General features: G+C 44.6%; 1 protein-coding gene across 6 annotated transcripts in view; it reads right to left on the reverse strand.

Annotated features, from left to right (window-relative positions):
- ADD1 (adducin 1) overlaps nucleotides 1-19,425 on the reverse strand; it is an 82,214-nt gene that overhangs the window by 58,906 nt on the left and 3,883 nt on the right. The window lies entirely within an intron of this gene.

A 19,425-nucleotide genomic window follows, 5' to 3' on the forward strand; every position in this document is an offset into this window, starting at 1 on the left:
TTCACAGCACAAGTCTAATAAAATGTAGCAAGAAAGTTTTAAGACATTATCTCTGATAAACATTTTACTTTGCCTTTCTTCATAATCTCTGCAATTTTAAACACTTTTTTAAAAGATTTTATTTATTTATCTTTAGAGGGGAAGGGAAGGAGAGAAGGAGAGAAACATCAATGTATGGTTGCCTCTCATGAGTCCCCTGCCGGGAACTGGCCCGCAACCCAGGTATGTGCCCTGACTGGGAATCGAACCCCGATCGTGTGGTTCGCAGGCCCGCGCTCAATCCACTGAGCTACACCAGCCAGGCACAATCTCTACAATTTTATACATTCCTCCTTAATCCATCTGGAATTCATTTGGATGCATGATGTTTCCCAGTTGTCGCACCACCAATAACCCTGGAGACAGGGCATGTTTCTTCACACCCCACCAGGGCAACTCCCCTTGACACTATTGGCGCCCCACTACCGCCTCATGATCCACGGTCTGCCCTGGGGAAGGCCGATCGTCTTTTGCACCTCAGTTTCCTTCCTTGTTTCTAATAAAATACACTCAAGTCCTATGTTCCAGGGTTGGTGAGGCGATTAGAAATAAGAAATGCAAAATACCCAGCCCTGGCTGCTGTGGCTCAGTGGACTGAGTGCCAGCCTGTGAACCAAAAGGTTGCCGGTTTGATTCCTAGTCAGGGCACATGCCTGGGTGGTGGGCCTGGTCCCCAGTGGAGGGTGCGTGTGAGGCAACCACGCACTGGTGTTTCTCTCTTTCTCCCTCCCTTCCCCTCTCTAAAAATAAATAAATATTTTTTAAAAATGAAATATCTAGCACAATGTCTGGCACATAATGGATACCCTATAAATAAATACTTTAATTACCTACTATCTGATGAGAACATAAAAGTAACACACTACAAAATTCATTTCTAAAACTTCAAAAACATCAAGTTTAATCTACTAAAATAGATTATTTTAGTTAAAAATAACATTTGATTACAAACTCATTTTATTTTACCTTTTCATATTTTAAGTCAAACTCCTATGCCCTATCTGTACCAACACATGGAACACTAACTAATCAGTGAGACTTCCCACATCAGTTCAATCTCTAACCCACTGTTCTAGAGCCACCTACTAAAACAGACTTGGGTGTGGCTTCGAAAACAACTCTGGGTGAGGCAAGCACAGATAAGCCAGCCAACCATCTGTTTAACTGAGGTGAACTTTAATGCACCCTGTCCTGTTCATAGTTCCAAAATCTGTCTGTTAATATTGGTAAAGAAAGAATCAGGGCTTGAGTCTTCAGCAAAATTCCATTAGCCTCTCAAGGGTGACTGATTTATTAACTTGCTAGCTTAGACCTTGGGGCCACCTGAGTTCTGATCCCAGTTCACCACTGCCCACCTACTTGGTCACCTTAGGAACATGTCATCCCTCCATGGCTCATTTCTTCCTTTGAAGAATAGGAATATCATTATGTACTTTTGGGGCTTAAGATTAAATGAGTTAATTTAGGTCAAGTTGTTAGCGTGGTGGCTAGTTAATATTAATGAAGGAAGGGAGCAAATTAAATCACACATTAAGTCTAATTAGCTAGGGAGCTGAGTCAGACACTAAGCTGGACTTACTAGGAAGCTGTAACATCCACAGGTCCCCCAGCATTCCTTGGCATCCTCCACAGAGCAGAAGGACAGGACGTGTGGGCTCCCTGGGGGACAACCAGCCATTAGCTGGAATTACCAAGGGAGAGAGGAAACAGTCAAGGGGAAATTTCTCTGCTGGGCAGTTGCCCAATAGAAGCCAAGATGGCACAGGGGGAGGACCCTGTTATGTGCAGCAGGAGACAAGATGGCGACCACAGAGAAGAGGTATCTAGCCTGGGAAAAGGGTCAGACTGGATGGAGACACGAAAGCCTGTAAGACCCAGGAAAGGGACTGGACAGGGAAAGACCCCGCACAAGCACTTAAAGCATGAGGAAAGAGACTGGTTGGTCTAAAAGAAAAGCCTCTGTCCCGAGTCTGCAGCAATCCAACCAAAGCTCACCCACGGCCCCCCTCGGGCAGCTGCACGAGCTCCAAGCGCGGGCCTGGGTGCCACAGCACAGCGCCAGCCTGACACAGCCAGGACGGGAGAATGAATTGGACTGGGCTTTGGCGTGGATGAAGCCGCACTGCGGCACCTTCGGAGGCCCGGCTGATGCCAGGTAACAGAACATCTCTAGACCCTGGCCCTTCTTCTGGGCTCAGTGTCGACAAGGCTGGACCTCTGCCACAGTGGGTCAGAGCTAAGCCAACTAGTTGTGGAGGAGACACTGGGCACCTGGGAACAGTCCCCTGTGTTTGCTCCAGCTTCAATAAAGCTTACCACTGCACTTCATCCTCCCATGCATGGGACCCCAAAATACTCTTCTAACAATTCCATGGGAGAATCCCAATTCCACCAGCAATGAAGTGTTTCCATACAGTGCCTGGCACACAGTCCGTCATAAACCAGTATACAAGCACTATTTGCACTACTAGTAAATTCCACTTGGAGATCTCAAGACAAAAATTTGAGGGGCCTTTGCTCAAAAATACCTGCCACTCAAATAAGATTTTACATAAAAACAAATGTTACTTGCATGTAAGAAATACATGAAACTTCAAAGGACCAAACAAACCAACCCAAAACCAGGCGAACGAAACTAGAACAGTGAATGGGTAGGTCACTCACAGAAGGTGACATTGCCAGAGGTCAAACACCCAACAAAATCAGCATTGCTGGAGGCAAAACAGGAGGAGCTGATGAGCTGGAACTCTGTAAGGTGACTGGTCCCCAGCCTTTTGGCACCAGGGACCAGTTTCTTGAAAGACAATTTTTCTGGGGGGGAAGGACAGGAGGTATAGCTCAGGCAGTCACGGGAGCCGGGAGCTGAGGCTTCACTGGCTCCTGATGTGTAGCCCAGTTCCTAACAGGCCTGGCACAAGTACCAGTCCATGCCCCAGGGCTGGGGACCCTTGCTGTAAGGGATGAAAATGGTCTCAAATGGGCAGTGACTGTCTCAGGAAAAAAGCATCAGGAGGGAATGCTGACCTCCAGGCTGATGAGATCAACTAAATACGAGGTCCAAATCAAAATTCCAACAAACCCAGAAACAACTTCCATAAACGACTGCCACCAGAAACAAAACCCCACAGATCTAGGCCCTCAAAGACTTCAAATACCTAATTCTAATACAAAACACAGAAAAACTACAAAATGTATAAATTAATCATACTGATAAATACAACAAGCTGCAGGCAGAGCTGAAGAAGAAATCAAATAGGACTTTTGAAATAAAATAGTGTTGAAAAAAGTTTAAATCAATTAATAAGGTAACAGCAGCTTCAACACAAAGAAGAACTAGTGAATGAAACGATAGTTTTGAAAAAATTACCCAGAAACCAGCCTAGGGAGATGAGGGGATGCAAAACATGACACAGAGACAGAGCGGCAGGCCGAGACAGGCAGCCCCGCCTTCTCTGGAGTTAGGGCAGAGACAACAGAGAACAAGGGAGGCCGGCCTCCAGGGAGAGGGTGGCTGACAACTTTATGTCACGGGAAGACATGAATCCATAAATACTCAGCAAGACAAGCGAGAAACACACACCTTATACACATCATAATGAATCTGCAAAAGAGCAAAGGAAAAATAAAATTTTCTAAAAGCAGACGGACCACCTGACAATTGGCCTATTGGCAAACTTGTAACAGAAACAAGAGTAGAAATAAAACGTTGAACACTGAAAGGGAGTCCCTGCCAACCTGGGCTCCTATACCAAGCAGAACTATCTTTCAAGAAAGCGTGTGAAATAAGTCACTTCAGATAAACAAAAACAGAGGTACCATTCACAGACCTACAGTAAGGGAGCTTCTTCAGAAGGAAAAAATAATCCCAGGAAAGAAACAGAAATACAGTAAGGATTGTAAGCAAAGAAACTGCTAAATGGGAAAGTAAATCTAAAAAATGTTTTTGGATAATATAGTGATAACGGTGCCCAATTCATATGATTAAAAGGAAGGCTAGACTAAAATACTAACAGCAGCATGTAACTTGATCACTGAGTTTAACTGGAATTAAAGTACTTTTAATGCCTTTGTTTTGTCTGGTATGGGAATATGACATTAATTTTAGACTTTGCTAAATATGCAGGTAAAATATCAGGGATAACAACAAAAAGAATAGAGTATGTACTTTACAAATCAAAAGAGAGGAGAATGTAAAGAAAGACATAATAACTTGGTTGTTTAAAAAGGCAAGCATGGAGAGAAAAAATGACAAATAGAAAACAAAATGTAAGATGTTAGAAAAAGTACAAATTTATCAACATGACTATAAATGTAACTGTACTAAACTATGTCAGTTAAAGGACAGATATCACACCCACTGTAGAAACTGAATAACAATGGTCACCAAGGTATCAGTCCTGACCCCCGGAATCTGTAAATGTCACTCTTCATCACAAAGACTGTGCGGACACTGTGATCACCCTGGATTACCTACATGGGCCCCAAATCAATCACCAGTTTTCTTATATAAAAAGAAGACAGAAGGGACTGCCCTATCTCTCTTTCTCAATAAAGATTTTATTTATTTACTTCCCAACAGAGGGGAAGGGAGAGAGGAAGAGAGGGAGGGAAACATCAACGTGCGGCTGCCTCTCACATGCCCCAAATTGGGGTTCTGGCTCACAACCCAGGCATGTGCCCTGATTGGGAACTGAACCAGCGACCCTTTGGTTGGCAGGCTGGTACTCAATCCACTGAGTCACATCAGCAGGGCATCACCGACCCCTCTTCACTACACAGAGAGGAGGGCAACTTGACCAAGACACAGAAACTGGAGTGATGCATCCACAGCTGAAGATGCCAATGCCAGCAGCCGTAAGAGGCAGGAGAGGCCAGAAACAGGCTCCCCCCAGAACCTCCAGAGGCAGTGCACCGCTGCCAACGCCCGGGTTCTGACTCACGGACACTGAGTTCGGGCTTCTGGCCCCCAGAACTGTGAAGGAATAATTCCTGTGGTTCTAAGGCACCCCATTTTAAGAACAGTTTGTTCTGTTTGAAAATAAACAGATGAAGACAGCTATTCAAGCAAAGACCAACCAAAAGGGGAAGAACATATGGAAAATAAAAGCATTTACTTAGGCTGAAAAAGCCACTGCAAGATAAGAAAATGAAAAATACCCCTGGCCAGGTAGTTCAGAGGGTTAGAGCATGGTCCTGATGTACCAAGGCTGCAGATTTGAGCCCGGTCAGGGCCCATTCAACAAGGAACCAGTGAATGGAATGCATCGATAAACAGAACAACAAATCTCTCTCTCCCCTTTCCTCTTTCTCCCTCTCTCAAATCAAATAAAAATTTAAAAATAAAAATAATTTTCACAAGATAAAAATATATATGCCTAATAAAATGCTATCAACACATATAAAGTGAAAACTTCTGAAACCTAAATCCACCATCATTCAAGATTAAAATATTGCTTAATTATCAGCAATAAATGTATTGCTCAATATTTATTGAGCAATATTTATTGCTCAATAAATACAAAATAACAGCAATGTAATTAATAAATTAGATCATTAAAAGTATAAAGAGCCTTGCACTTCCTTGCTTTCCAAAACAATTAAAGAACGCATATTATTTAGACTACAAGTAACATTTGTAAATACGCACCTCAGATCTGGACGGAAATGAGGAAAATCTCAACCAATTCCAGAGAATCAGAAGCATATAGGACTTCGGCCAAGATGGAGGCATAGGTGGAAACACTGTGCCTTCTCCCACAACCAAGTTTGAATACAACAAAGGTTTGGAGAAACAAAGACACAACCAAAGGACAGAAAATTGAATTATACGGAAGTCCGATTACATCTAACCGTTCAACGGGGACGGTAAGAGGGGCGGAGCCAGCAGCAAGCAGGTCGGGCAGGACAGGGCCCCCCGACCCAGGCGCGCAGGCAGACCGGAACCAGTTGGGGTGCGGGGCAGACCACGGGCGCATATTCACGCACAGTGAGACAGACCACGCAGGCCCCAGGGGGCGAGGGCTGACGGCGGTGGCACACTCACATGCAGCGGGACGAAATGCCTGGGCCCGGTGACGGCAGCAAGTGCGGCACCGGTGAGGGCTGTGGCGGCAGGCGGTGGACAGGACGCCATAGTCCCTCTTTGACCCCGCCCCCACATACAGTGTCACAACCCAGCGACTTATTTGCCCTTCGACACCGGTGAGGGCCGGGGCGGCAGGCAGCAGACGGGAAGCCAGAGTCCCTCTTTGACCCCGCCCACACATACAACGTCACAACCCAGCGACTTAGTTGCCCTGTTCTAGTGAACACTTTAGGGCTCTGATCCTACTATGGAACAGGCACGAACAACCCGAAAGATGGCTCAAGAAGAACTCAAAGTCCCAGAGCCAATAACTCTAAGCGACCGAGAAATTGCCAGCCTCTCAGAAGCACAATTCAAGACACTATTTATCAGGATGCTCACAGAACTGGTAGATTATAGTCACAAATTAGAGGAACAAAGTCACAAATTAGAGGAACATATGAAGGCTAAACTAATTGAAATGAAGGGAGATGCACAGGAAACCAATAGTGATAGAAAGGAAACGGGGACTCAAATCAATGGAATGGACCAGAAGGAAGAACAAAACATCCCACCAGAAAGGAATGAAGAAATGAGAATTCAAAAAAATGAGGAGAGGCTTAGGAACCTCCAGGACATCTTTAAACGTTCCAACATCCGAATTATAGGGGTACCAGAAGGGGGAAAGAAACAGCCACGAGTGGAAAACGTATTTGAACAAATAATAAAGGAGAACTTCCCCAGTCTGGCAAAGGAAATAGACTTCCAGGAAATCCAGGAAGCTCAGAGAGTGCCAAAGAAGATGGACCCAAGAAGGAACACACCAAGGCACATCATAATTACATTAGCCAAGACCAAAATGAAGGAGAGAATCCTAGAAGCATCAAGGGATAAGGGGACAGTCACCTACAAAGGAGTGCCCATCAGACTATCAGCGGATTTCTCAAAAGAGACCTTACAGGCAAGAAGGGGCTGGAAAGAAGTATTCCAAGTCATGAAATCCAAAGACCTACAGCCAAGATTGCTTTATCCAGCAAAACTTTCATTTAGAATGGAAGGACAGATAAAGTGCTTCTCAGATAAGGTCAAGTTCAAGGAGTTCATCTTCACCAAGCCCCTATTATATGAAATGCTAAAGGGACTTATATAAGAAAAAGAAGATGAAAAATATGAACAGTGAAAGGACAGCAAACTCACAGTTATTAACAACCACACCTAAAACAAAAGCAAACCAAGAGGACAGCTAGATCAGGAGTGGAACCATAGAAATGAAGAACACATGGAGGGTTAGAAATAGGGGGGTGGGAGGGGGAGAAGGGGGGAGAAGGCACAGAAAATAGCATAGATGGTAGGTAGAAAATAGATAGGGGGGAGGGCGAGAATAGTGGGGGAAATATAGAATCCAAAGAACTTGAGACACGTGGTTATAAACTAAGTGGGGGAGAATGGTGGGGGAGGGAGGGTGCGGGTGGAGGGGAATGAAGGGGGGGAATAGAACAACTGTAATGGTATAATCAATAAAATATATCTTTTAAAAAAGTAAAAAAAAAAGTAAAAAAAAAAGAAGCATATAAACTATTTCTCTGGTTTAACTGTGTCACAACACAATCAAAACAAATCAATAACAAGTATTTTACATGTGCCAAAGAAGAAACCACACATACTTTCATAATGAAAATATTACAATCGAAAGTTGTTGGGTTCAGTAGAACCCACTTCTAGAAAAATATATAGCCTTAAACACATTAAAAACATGAATAAGTGACCTTTCTCTAGAGGTCAGGAAAAATCTAAACTCCAACCCGTTTAGCAGTCACACGCAACTGTGTTTTAATATATATAATTCTAACCTCAAACAACTCTAAAGATTGTATTATAGCTTAGATTATAGCTACAAATTGTTCTGATTACCTGAGTTTGAGACACAAACCATATGCCCTTCAGGGGAAAAAATGTACATGACATAAGATGTAACTCATGCATCCATTCTTGCAGCCTTAATTTTTACTGAGAATAAAGATGATGTCAGTTTTGTTCCACAGCACAGTGAAATCTAGAGTCAGTGGTTTCAAAAGCTGAAATAACATAACTCATTCGATGAAAAAGTACTAGCAAACTTCCATAGTTGTAGTTGGCAAAGTCTGTACTATTTTCATGAAAATTCTCCTCCCTAGTGTATATGAAGCAATCAAAATGGAAATGAGTCACCAAGAAAAAACACACTTTAAAGGAGAACTGCTAGCCTGACTCTCATGAAACAGAGGTGAGGGAGATCGCCGTGGGAGAGGGGTGCACACCATCTCAGTGACTGAACAGCTCCCGCGGGGACCCACCAGAGAAGCCCTAATGAGCCCCTGCAGGAGCCCTCAGGACGGTCCTCTCTGTCTGGCCTGATGAGCTGGCCATGAGCCTCCGCAGCTTGTGAGACTGACTACTTGAAGGCCTCTGATTAAGTTCAAAGAATTAGTAAGTCCCTAAAATGCTATTACTGTCACTTAGAAACTAGAGACAAAAAAATACATATACCCTCATCACTTGCCCAAAAGCAAGAAAAGAAACCCTGCCCTGAAGGAATTCCCAGCTTTCCAAAACGACCAATCCAACACCCTAAGTGAAAACCAGAGCTGGTCACCGTTCCAGGTTCGGGAGGAAGGTCGGTGACACTGATCCTGCTCATGCTGTCCAGGTACGTGAGCCTAGGATAAGTACCTGGATGGTGGGGTCATCTAGTTCCCCTAGAGACAGGAAGATTCATGTCACATCCCTTCCCAGCAAAGCAGACACTCAGTCCTAAAGGGACTCGGGCACCACGTCTAACCCTCCTTCCCTACCTGGAGCTGTCTGTTATACAACGAACTGCATTAATGGTACAATACCATCAGGAAACCAGGCTGGCCTGTTAACTAAAATATTCTTAGATCTGGAAAGAACGGCTTAACCACAAAGTTCTTGCTAAGCTGCAAACATGTACAGCTGTAACAGACAAAATTATCTCTGCACAGAGATTTGGATTTTTTTTTTAAAAAGGCAGTGGGAGTAGCTGGTAAATAGAGCTCTCTATGGCCTTCCTTTGCCCTTCGCCTAACGTCTGCTTCCACCTTGTCCAGACGCTGGAAGAGAAGGAGGAGGAGAGGGAGGAGACACACGCTGCCAGCAAACCTGGGCACCCTGAGTGTTCAAAAGCTCTCTCGCCATGGCCCCACACCACCGTGTGCAGTTAGACAAGACTGTTTTTATTACTGTTGCTGTTTCAATAGATGAGAATGAGGAATTCAGAAAATTTCACCAACTTAACCAGGACCACAGATTTTGAGCGGCAAATTGGACTTGCATTCTGACACTATACCCCTAATACCCAGCACTACACCAAGAGATCACATCCAACTCAGTTCAGTGAGAAAAAATTCCCAATGCATTTGCACTTTTTAGCTTAAATGACACATATTCACATATCATAAAATTCACCCATTTAAAGTGTACGATGCAGTAAGTCTTCAGTATTCAGAGGGGTACGCAACCATCATCATCACTCACTTTCATAGCATTTTCAACACCCACGAAGCAGCCCCAAACACGTGCCCATTCTCCCCCGCCGCCTTCCCCTCCAACTCCAGCCTCCTTTTCTGGCTCCTTCCACTCAGCACGAGGTTTCCTACGTCCTCCAGGTATAGTATGTGTCACTACTCCATTCTTCATCACTGCCAAGTAACGTTCCGCTGTACGGACACACTGCACTGTGTTGATCCATCCATCAGTGGATGGACATCTGGACTGTTCCCACTTGCCAGTGATACAAGCACTTGTGAACCAGTTTTTGTGTGCATGCATGCCATCCTTCCTCAATGACACTTGCAAAGCGCTTGCACAACATTCTCTCCTCTGCATCTTACAGCTGCTTCCCTCTGTGACGGAGAAAGCTGGAGCTGGGAGCAGTGAAGTGACTTTGTCACCACCTATTGCCAGGCATTCTGATCACTCCTTAACACCACACTGCTCTGTCTCCCCTGCAAGGAATTTCATGCAATAGTGTGCAGATGAGAAAAACCATTTTTAGGCAACTAGATCCCTAAATCATTCTCAAGGAGTCAATCCATAAGGTAAATTTAAATGAAGCCTTTCAGAGTCCGAGAACGAGAGGGTGTGTTCAGGGACAGGTGTTCTACAGGCCCCTCCCACGTGATGGCTTCCTTCTCCCCATGGGAACGCTGAAGGCTGCTATTCCAAGGTGCCGAGGAGACACGCATGGAGTCAGCACCTTCTGGGCCCTGTCCCAGAGGGCAGCCCGGCCCCGGCAGCAGTCTGCAGGTTCCTGTAGGCTCCATCCCCCAACATCAGCCCCACATGCCCAGGCCTCTGGCTCTCCCAAGGCCTAGATTCAGAGCTAACGAGTTCAATATCTGGGACAGTATTGGGGGCCATACACGGCCACGGTCAACCATATAATTTCCCCACATCCACAATAGTTACAATTCAGAAATACAGTTAATATTATACAGTATGAGAATTATACTGGATAACAGCCATTTACTGACAGCTTACTAGGTGCCTTTAATACATTTAATTTGTTTAACACTCCCCGTAACTGTGAAGATAGGCACTATCATCACCCCTGTGTTACACGTGAATACCTTCTCACAAAGGAAACACACAGTTGGTGGGAGCATAAACTGGTGTAACTTCTTAGGAGGGTAACTGGACACAGCTATGAACACTAGAAGTAAAAATACCAGTGGAGCAAGCAATTGTACTTCCAGGAATATATTTACAGATAGATTCATAGAGCCCAAACCTAGAGATGCAAGAATACTGACCGGAAACAGCTGTAACACTGAAAACCTGGAAACAAATGTGCATCAATACAGCAGTGATCAAGACACAGTGTATCTGCAAAATGAAATGCCTGAGCCGGTGAGGGAGAATGATAGGTGAGGGAGAACGGCAGCGAGCATCTCCAAGGTGGACTAAGGGGGAGAAGACGAGCATCATCATTCACCACTGACTTTTTGAGGATGGTACGTGTACGCACCGCCATTCTGGCTATGTGCTCTTAACCTGTCTCACAGCTTCCTCATCTGCAAAATGGGAGGACAACAAGACACCCAGTGCTCACTAAAAACTACCTGCGGCTATCACTGCAATTTGAGGCTCATTTAATTATGATCCTACCACCACGAACAATATTCCTGTCATTAGATGAGCTCCACGGAGAACTGTATTAGCCACCAGTGGAGGCTAATATTAGCCACCTACGCTAGCCAGTGTCAGGCACCAGGCAGGTGTGCGGAACCTGAGGCAAAGGCTGCCTGCTCCGCTTCCCCAGCCAGCTCCTAGCCACAAAGGGTGTCTTTCCCAGACATCCAGTCCTGCCCCCGTCAGCCCCTGCCACCAATGGGCAACAAGAAACCACGTGCAGCGAGATGTGCCTCCCTCCACTGCCTAAATGCTTTCCCCCAGACGCACACAGATGTGACCTATGGTCAAATGTCACCTGCTTAGGAAGGCCAACCTGACTCCATCGAAAACAGACCCATGCTGCCACCATTCTCTACCCCCTTATTTTGCCTCCTGGGTCTTCAGAGCAGTCACTACTACCTGACGTCACAGCGGTATTTCTTCATTACCTATTTCCCGTTCCAGAATCAAAGTTCCTAAGGGAGGGGAAATATGTCTCATTCCTTGCTCTTTTTTTTTTTTTTTTTTTTTTTTTTTTTTAAATATTTTATTTATTTATCTTTAGAGGGGAAGGGAAGGAGAGAGGGAGAGAAACATCAATGTATGGTTGCCTTTCATGCGCCCCCTGCTGGGAGTTGGCCTGCAGGGACCTGGCCTGCAACCCAGGCATGTGCCCTGACTGGGAATCGAACCGCGATCGTCTGGTTCGCAGGTCCGCGCTCAATCCACTGAGCTACACCAGCCAGGCCCTCATTCCTTGCTCTTGTCCATTGTGCCCAGAACAATGCCCAGCAGATACTAGGTGTTCAGTAAACATTTATGAAGAGGTGGGTGGAACTGAAGTGCAAATTAATAAAAGCGACAGAACAGAAAACATGCCTGCAAAATAACTTTTTAAATTACTGTTGTCATCTTCTCCTGGCAGAGTAGAATCTCAAGATTCTGTTCAGCCAAAAGTTAAGTGTCCTACAAACCCTAGTCCCACTGTATCCAAAAACACCGCTTTTTCATAAACTCACATAAAGCCCTATCAAAATATGCCCAACACTTTAAACCAACAGATATAAAAAACAACATTTTATATTGGTCATAACAACTACTTAAAAAGGTGCTTCTGAAATAAATAAAGCTCAAAGGCAAACTGAATCATACTTACTCCCCTTCCTTCCTTCCCAAACTCAAGTCTCCTGCATGGAGAAGGTCAGAACAAGTATTAACTATTAAACAGTTCTGTTAAAGTTTAATATTACACTATGTTAAGGTTCTCAACTATTTTAAGGGCCCATGTGAGAGCTGGTAGGCACTGAACCAACTGAGGAGGTATCGGTATATTTAATTTGTTACAAACCAAATCTTAGATTCAGTTTTTAAAACCTTAGATGAAGGGGAATACAAAAAGGACCTCCCCCTTCTACTTGCCAAAACGATCTGCCAAAACATGGGGGGAGATGAGAACAAACAACATGCAGGAGTCACAGGTAAACGGGATTTTTTAGTGACTTTAGACTCTCAAGGAGGCTAGGAGTTTATGTAAAAGGAAAATGTTGCCATTTGCCATCTCCACCACATCAAAACTCTTAAAGTTGTTGCAAATGTGCCAGGAAACAAGTAAAATATAACCCAACAAGCAAACAAGCAGGAAAATATAATGCACATTAAGGAGATAAATCAATCAAAACCAATCCGGAGGTGAAAGAGAAGTTAAAATTAGTGGACAAGGTCATTAAAATAGTTAGTACAACTGAATACCACAGGTTGAAAATCTTAAGTAGAGAGATGACAGATACAAAAAACAAAAAAACAAAAAAAACCTAGATGTCTAAAAATGAAAGTCCCAATGTGTAAAATGAAAGACTACGTTGAACAAGATTAATGGTGGATCAAACACCACAGAAGGTTAATGACCTGCACAGCAGTAAAAACCACCCAAAACAAAACTCGCCAAGAAAATGCAAACAGCACCAAGGTGCCAGGCACGACTTCGGCCGTCTACGTGCAACTGTGAGAGTCCTCAAACGACAGGACACGGGAAGGAGCAGAAACAAACATGCAAAGAGTAACGGCCAAAATTTCCCAAATCTGATGAACACCATAAACCCACAGATCCAAAAAAGAAGCTCCATGAACCCCGAGCACAAGAAACATGAAGAAAATGACTATACACAAAGGTATACCAAAATAAAATCGCTCAAAATCAGTGACAGAGGAAATCTTAAAAGCAGCCTGAACATAAGAACATGTTATATAGAGAGACGAGATAAGGAAGACAGCAGATTTTGTGTAGGAAATGATGCAAGCAAGAAGACAGCGAAGCAACATCTTTAAGCAAAAACTAGATTTTAGCCACAAGGTTCTGAGCTTCAAGTCTTTTGGAGGGAATGTGTAATTCTGTGTAACCAACTTCTGTAGCAACGGCATCTCTGAATTGTGAGCATTTCAGTGTCTCAAACACTATCATATCATTCGGCTAGATTACACATGAAATACTTAGCATCTGCTTTTCTAATACCACGTTTTATACGCAAAAGGCAAGAGATAAATAATCTGAGGGTGCATTAGGAGAAGTTAAGGCACTATTAGTAATGATCCCTCTCTCCTCTTCTGCCCCCAAGTGTATTCTAAATATGTGGTAATAAATCATACACTTGAACAGCATTTGTCACTTACCAAGAACTGTTTCATTTCATCTTCATACAGACTCGGAAGCAGATGAGGAAGGTACTGCCATACTTGCTGTACGACTGAGGAAAACGGCGCTCAGAGAAAGGGAAGTGAGCACCTTGCCCAAGGACGTGAGGTGGAGGAAGTAGTGGGGAGAGAGCAGAAACGGGCACGACGCTCAACAAGGTTAAGCTGGCAAAGAACGCACACAGCCAGCTAGCTACCTGATCTTCTAACTCCAAGTAGCTCTTTCTGGTACACCACAACTGAAATGTACTACACGAAAGGAAGAATTAAAATTTCCTTCTACGCAAAGAGAAGCACGGCGGATTTCTTAATGAAAAGGAAGAACAGTCTTTATCTGTGTAAAGACCAAGGCCCAGCACCTGCCCCAAGAGCCCTGCCACGCAATGCCACGTTCCCGAACAGTATTTCTGCCACACAGCTCCTTAACGCAGACTAAACGTGGCGCAACCACGGCAAGGCCCCTGGCAGACAAAACTCAGTCCAGGAGGCAGATGTCTAATTTGATCCAATGATAAAATTTAGACCCTTTGGGCAGAAACTGGAAAATGATGGCCTCCCCAAACCCAACCCACAGCCTGTTTTTACAAGGACCACAAGCTAAGTTTGGTTATTAAAGGTTAAACAAAAGAATAATAAATGAAACATTAATAATAGTAAGTGGTAGACAAGAAAATCTTTTCAATTTCAACACCCATAAACACCATCTTACTGGAAGTCATGCTCATTCATTTGCGAACCCTCTACGGCTGCTTTGCGCAGCCACGGCAGAACTGGGCAGTTGCAATGGCACATACAGCCTGCAAAGCCTACAATATTTACACCTGGCCCCTTACAGGAAGTCTGCCAGGGCCTGCTGTAGGAGAATAGATGGGCCACACCACCTTTTATAATTTGTCATGAACACCATTTCTCACAAGTAAGCTTTAAAAAAATTAACTCAAGATCACTAATGCAACAGACATTTCTCAGGGCCTGTTCTGTGCAGGCACTGAGCTAGACTGGGGAGCCACCGCCGCACACAAAGTACAGCTCCCCCTCCCCAGGGAGACCAGGAGCGACAGCTGCGGGGCAGGCGTCTAAAGAGTCAGGACTAAGTATCACAGGGAAGAACGAGCACAGCCCTGCAGTGCTTCGCTCTGGACTTAGACACCCCTGGTTTCAATCCCAGCTGTAACACCTCCTGACTGTATCACCCTGACAATCACCTAAACTCTCTTTTTTTTTAATCTGAAGAATGATACTTGAAAAGAAAAAAGATACCAGTAACTATTTAATAAGATTGTTGTAAGAATTAAATGAGAGAATACATAAAAGCACAATGCCCAGCACACAGCAAATACACACAAAAATGGAAATTCAAGTTTATAAACTGAATTTTAGAAATTCTATGTTGCCAATTAAAAGCGCTTCCTTACTTTTAACAATTATTTAAACAGGAAGAGGGACAAATCTTAAAGGAAAATCCCGAGGCACTTAAACCTTGACACATGCACCCAACGTGGACAGTAACCCCACCTTCACAGAACGGTGGTCCTGGGCCCACTGTTCTAGGAGCAAAGCCATAAAACAGTACTTCTTAATCACCTGACCCAAGGTTGTGGTTCAGCAAGTCTAGGTGGACAGACTCCCAAGGTTGCGTGTGTGTTCAAGCCACTGCCATAAAACATAATGGCAAAAAATTTTAGTTAAAAAAGAAACTTTCATTTCTCCTTCACAAAATGACTTTTTCACCTTTACCCTCTGTAACCAGCTTTCAAAGATAAATCGATGTTCTACCCCCTTTCCGTCACCTTCCTCAAAGGTTTATGACCTTATGCATTTAGCTACCACTTTCCCAAGAGTGTGACAATTTCGCAAAGACTTAAAAGACTGCTTTTAGGTAATTCACTCATTCCACAAATATTTATTGGGAACCTACTGTGTGCCAGGCTACGTGCTTGGGACACAGTGGGAAGCAAAACCAAGATGCTGTATGAGAAAGCTGGAGACGCTGAGCCAAAGCCGGAAAGCCTGGTCCAGGCGCTCCGCGTTTTCGTGTGGCGGAGAGTCACTAAAAAGCTCTCCGCGGGGAAGCGGCAGGATCTAGTCGAGTCAGGCACTCCAGCAAGAACCCGGAGGGCCAGCTGCAACGGTGGAGGAGTGCAGCCTCGGCCTCTGCGGGGCACCACTGTTGTGAAGTGAGGACGCGAGTGAACAGGTCAGGCAGTCACCAAAACTGAGGGGCAGAGGAGGTGGCTGAGTGAGGGAGTCTGCTGTGACAGGACAGTCAGGGAGGCCTCTCTCAGGGGCAGCTGAGCAGGGGCCTAAGAGGTGAGGAGGCGCTGGCCCCGCAGAGCAGTGCAAAAGGGCCCCTTCTGTGCAGAGGGGTCAGGGTGCTGGCCCCGAGACCGGAAAGGAGCCAGGCAGGCTCATGAAGACCACTGTGAATGCAGCACACGTGAGCAGGACGAAGAGGGGTGAAAGTGAGGCTGGGAATCCCAGGAAGTTGGGTTTTGTTCTAGGTAAAATGGGAAGCCATGGGGGTGTTTGGTTTGTTTGTAAAATTACCCTGCTTATTTTATTCTGAGTATGTCCAGTTACACGGATCAAAATCTGAAAGGTATACAAGGTTACACGGTAGAAAGTAAGTCTCCCTCCCACTCCTATCCAACAGCCACAGAGCTCCCTGGAGGCAACCGCTTTATCAGTCTGTGAAGGTTCTAGCAGAACGTGACCTGATTTGCATTTTGCAGCGATGGCCCTGGCTGACAGGTGGAGAGGAGGGGGAAGGGCAGGACACAGGGAGGCCAGCTGGAGGCGGCTGCGACTGCCCGAGGGAGACGTCGTGCTGCCCGGACCCTTCGGCGCCACTGGAGATGGACTATCAGGACTGATTCGGGATGTATTCTAAAGGTAGAACTGACAAAACGAATGTCGGCCAGACAGCATCAATGACAATAGCTACAGGCACTGAGTTGCACACTCTTACAACTACAGGTCCAATGTTTTGGACTCGAAGGCCTAAATACTCAGAGTTCAGTAAATATGTAGATAATGAGTGAGCGAACAATAAGTAAAACTGAAAAAAGATCACTACAATGTGATGTTAACAATCTGATTAATAACAACAAACTTACTCTGTCAATATAAATTAGATGATTTTAAAAATAGCATTTCTGAAACCAACCCAAACTGTACACTGTAGTTGAGGGGCTGAAATGGCACCTGCTTAAAAAAGGAAAAATGTAAAACTGAGGTGTTCAACCCTGGGAGCTGCTAACGGCCCCGCAATAGAGACGGCTCTAGTCCTCGCCGTAGAGCAGGGTTTCCGAGTGTGACCTCCCTCCTGTGTGGAGTACTTCCTTCCACTCCGATAACTTGAAATGTACCAGAGAATTCTCACCAAATCTTAGAAATAGAAAAAAGTGCCACTAATGGACCAGATTTTTATGTTGAGTGGCCTTTCCTATCTTCTGGAACAAAGTACGATGCAACGGAAAGAAAGAAAGACACGTCTGTCTGTGTTACACATGGCGGAAAGGCCGAAGGTTAACGCGAAAGGCACCTAGGGGTCAGTGAAACGCAGGTCGAAGCTACAAGATACCACCTCACACCCATTAGGGGGCTTCTGTAGCTACGCTCAAAAACACGGCAAACGAGTGTTAGCAAGGGTGGAGCCCTGCGCTCCCTCGGTGGGCATGCACAATGGCACAGCCACTGTGGAAAAGTGTGGCAATGACTCAAAACTTGAACCACACAATTACCACGTAATCCAGCCATACTACTGTGTGTAGACCCGAAAGAATTTGAAGTGGGGTCTCAAAGAGACATGTGCAGCCCCGTCTGTAGCGCCACTACTCGCAGCAGCTGAAACCTGGAAGCAAGCGAGCAAACGTGTCCGCACCGACAACGGAGCATTATTCCGCATCAGAAAGGATGGGAGTTCTGACCCAGGTTACAGCACAGACACGAAGGGGGAGAAGCCGGTCACAAAAGGACACACGCTGCAGCCCTGCACTCGTAAGTCACTCCGTCAGAACCAGAGAGACAGGAGGTAGAACTGGGGTTGCCACGGGCTGGGAGGTGACGAGTGGGGCGTCACTGCTTAATGGCTACAGAGTCCCCGCTGTGCAAGGAAGGGTTCCGGAGAAGGATGGCTGGCTGAGGAAGATGGAAGGCAGTGATGGTCGCACAACAAAATGAATGTGTTTGATACGACTGAACTGTAGGCTTAAACACAGTTAAGATGTTAAATTTTATGTGTTTTACCACAATAAAAAAAATTTAAAGCATGCTGGGAAAACACATATAGCATGCTGCTATCTGATACAGAAGAAGTATGAATATAACCATGAAATTAAGAAGATTATATATCCTACCAAATGGGAGAAAATATTTGCAAGTTACATCTTTTAAGGGGTTAATATCCAAAATATATTAAAAACTCAGCAGCAAAAAAACAAACCATGAAAAAATGGGCAGAGGATCTGAATAAACATTTTTCCAAAGGAGACACAGATGGCCAACAGGAGCACGAAAGGTGCTCAGCATCACTGATCACCTGGGAAAATCGAAGCCACAGTGAGATGCTACCTCACGCCTATCAGAAGAGCTATGAATAAAATAGGAAGACGTAAGTGTGAGGGAGGTTGTTGAGAAAGGGAACTCTTGTAACCCTTGTGCGCAGTTGGTGGGAATGTAAATCGGTGTAACCACTAGTATGGAAATTACTCAAAATATAAAAATGGCTCTACCATATGGCCCAGCAACTCACTTCTGGGTATCTGTCCAAAGAAAATGAAAACACTACCTCCAGAAGGTGCACGCACCCCCATGGTCACCGAGGCGTTACGTACAGCAGCCGAAACACAGAGGAAACCTAAGTGACCACGATGCACGTGTGGGTAAAGAAAACGTGGTGCACACGTACAGTGGGATATATTATTCGGCCATAAAAATGGAAATGCTGCCATTTGCAACATGGGTGAAACTTCAAGGCATTATGCTAAGAGAAATAAGTGAGAGAAAGACAAATACCCTATGATGTTACTGATATGTGGAATTTTAAAGCAGAAAAACAAACAAAAACTGAACTCACGGATATAGAGAACAGATTGGTGGTGGCAGATAGAGGCAGAACATAAAAAAGCAAGACTTCTTAAAAAATACCTTATTTTATATGTTTGCTTTTAAAAGTCTTTCCATATTTTACATAATCACAAAACAAAATTAAACTTTTAAACAGCAACCCCTAAACACAAAAGCAAAATAAAAAACAGAAGAACCAGTAGTGTGGCAAAATCATGGAGCAACGATTCTAAGTGACTTTAAACACAATAATTTGACGGCATATCCCAAATAAGTATGCAAAAGCCCTATGCAGTTTTTATTGGTTACTGGCAGTAGTGTTTGTATTGTCCTTCTGCCACTGAGGTGTGCACAGTTTGGGGTAAAACACTGAGTGATCACAATCAAAATATTTG

Source organism: Sturnira hondurensis, unplaced genomic scaffold (assembly GCF_014824575.4).
Source record: "Sturnira hondurensis isolate 20B ecotype Veracruz unplaced genomic scaffold, ASM1482457v3 Scaffold0000780, whole genome shotgun sequence".
Taxonomy (NCBI): domain Eukaryota; kingdom Metazoa; phylum Chordata; class Mammalia; order Chiroptera; family Phyllostomidae; genus Sturnira; species Sturnira hondurensis.